This window comes from Triticum aestivum, chromosome 3D, assembly GCF_018294505.1.
Source record: "Triticum aestivum cultivar Chinese Spring chromosome 3D, IWGSC CS RefSeq v2.1, whole genome shotgun sequence".
NCBI classification, from domain to species: domain Eukaryota; kingdom Viridiplantae; phylum Streptophyta; class Magnoliopsida; order Poales; family Poaceae; genus Triticum; species Triticum aestivum.
In genome coordinates, this window is record NC_057802.1 from 340,288,437 (window position 1) to 340,290,804 (window position 2,368).

General features: G+C 44.3%; 1 protein-coding gene across 1 annotated transcript in view; it reads right to left on the bottom strand.

Annotated features, from left to right (window-relative positions):
* Positions 1-1,298: 1,298 nt before the first annotated feature.
* LOC123078755 (uncharacterized) overlaps positions 1,299-2,368 on the bottom strand; it is a 7,188-nt gene continuing 6,118 nt past the window's right edge. Inside the window, exon 8 of the mRNA XM_044501360.1 lies at positions 1,299-1,803. The gene's annotated coding sequence lies outside the window, so the exon portion shown is untranslated. The remainder of the gene's footprint in view (positions 1,804-2,368) is intronic.

Here is a 2,368-nt window from a genome sequence, read left to right on the forward strand (position 1 = left end):
GTTGGGCGTTCGCGGGCGGCGGCTGATTTTGGACCAGATGCATCTCGTGATGTAATTTTCATCGCGAGGTGTTGCATTTTACATCACGAAGAGGCCGCGGTCCAATTTTTTTTCATATGGACCGTCTGTTGAAGCAGCTTTTTTGCCTCAGACAGTTTAAAAGTTAGTTATTTTTACATTTGGACCATTTATTGGAGATGCTCTTATAGCGAAGAAATAGGAAATGCCAAGGACACGCTGTGAAACGACAGCTTCAGGCCATGGCAAGGTCCCGGACACAACTTGTGTCATGGGCAATGGCAGATCAGCCACGTTCTGGGACGGCCGTTGGATGGATGGCGCCGCGCCTCGGACACTGGCGCCGGGTCTGTACGTTGTGGTCTGGCCGACCAAGAGGCTGGCTTCGGTGCAAGATGGTTTGCATCGCGGTAGTTGGATCAGCAACATAAAAGGTGAATTCACTGCAGCCATGATATTCCAATTTTGTCAACTTTGGGTCGCCGTCAATCATCGGAGAGCAGTTATGACTGACTCGGCAGACAACTTCCGCTGGATCTGGACGAGCTCGGGAGGTTACTCTTCCAGGACTGCCTACCGGACCTTGTTCGAGGGATTAACTAGGATACCCGGTGCAGAACGACTGCGGAATTCGGCAGCACCACTACGGCAGAAATTCTTTGGATGACTTGCAATTCTGAACAGATGTTGGACTGCCGATCGCCTGCAAGGCCGAGGGCTGCCTCACCAACCGCTCTGTACTGTGTCTTCAGAAGCTGGAGACGCTTTGAATCATCTTCTCATGCAATGTTTGTTTGCCAGGACGTTCTGGTCGTCTGTTGCTGCGCCTCTGAATATTGTTCCTTGGTGGGAGGAGGTGTCCACCAATTGCCCGATGGCAAATAGAAAAGAAGTCAGCGCAATCATCACGTTGGTCTCATTCTCCATCTGGAAGGAGAAGAACCGGCGAACCTTAGATAACATATCAACCCCTAGCAGCATGGTGGTAAAAAAAATTATTGCGGAGTAGAGACTGTTGAAGCTAGCTTGGAATGTAAGGCCTTATACAATGCTAGGTGCTTAGAAAAATAAACCAGGCTGTTAAGCGTCTCTCCTGTAGAAATAAGCACCGGTACTTAAGACAGTCTGGTTTATTTCTCTAAGCACCTTGCATTGTACAAGGCCTAAAGAGGGTTGGGGTAGGACTAGTGGGCGATCATGAAAGATGAAATTCTGAGGCCGGCGGTTGGGTGTGGACTGCTAGAGGTTCCCTCCACTAGCATATTGCAATTTTTACTCTGTACTCATTCCGTTCTTAATCAATCAACACACAAAGCTCTTGCATGTAACAGGAAACAATCAGCGTGCACCTTCATCCTTCGCCTTCCCTCTCCCCTCCCAGCCACCACACACCATGGACTAGGGAGAGTCTCGTCCAAGAAAGGAATGCACCCCCCACCAAAATAGGCAAATAAAAGGCAGTAAATCAACTGCAGGGCAAAAACTTTCGAAAAAAATCCCCACTGCATCTGACCATATATGTGAAAAATCAGGCGAGCAACAAAAAAAAGTAGAAAATTTTTGGCTACTGTTGGCAAAATTTTGACTACTGCATCTGATCTGATCGCTACATGATTCCTACAGCGCAAAATCTTCTGTTTGTTGGCAAAAGATTCCTACAACAGACTTGCTTCTGGATCTTGTATGTTATTCATGTTATTGCCCCCTCTTCTACCGATTCACTCACTCTGGTGGATTCACTCTGTTTTTTGTTGCTTTTTAATTCCTTACGCCTAGCCCTGGCCCCTGCAAACAATAATAAAAATTTGAGAAAAAGAGTTGCTTAGAGGCCTGTAATTGCTTTAAAACACACACAAAAAGTAGTAGGTCCCCTAAATGTTCTAAAAAATGAAGTAGACAAAGTTACAGGACATCCTCAGTAATAAGTTGACGTTAACAAAATGATGTAAGCAAGTTGATGCAAAAACAAAATGATGTAGGCGTTGCAGGATACCCTCAGCAATGAGTAAAAAAATTGCTAAAAGAATCTGTTTATTTTTGCAAAAAGGAACAACCCTTGTAGGCTCCCTGTGTTGCTCATGGGACAGTAGTTCCCTATGTTTGTTCGAAAATAAATGTAGGTGAACTAGAGAAGAGCTGAACTAAAAAGAGTTGCTCACAGGACCAACCTGTTTTGTTGATAAAAAATGATGGAAAAACTATTCTTGAGAATTGCGCAAGGTTGGTCACAAATATCTGTTGATTCAAACTTGATGTGTGTAAAAAAAATCTTAAAACCAACATGTTTGCTAATCTTTCTTGAAAAAACTGGAGAATTTAACACAGAATTGCTTCTGAAAAAAATTGTTTG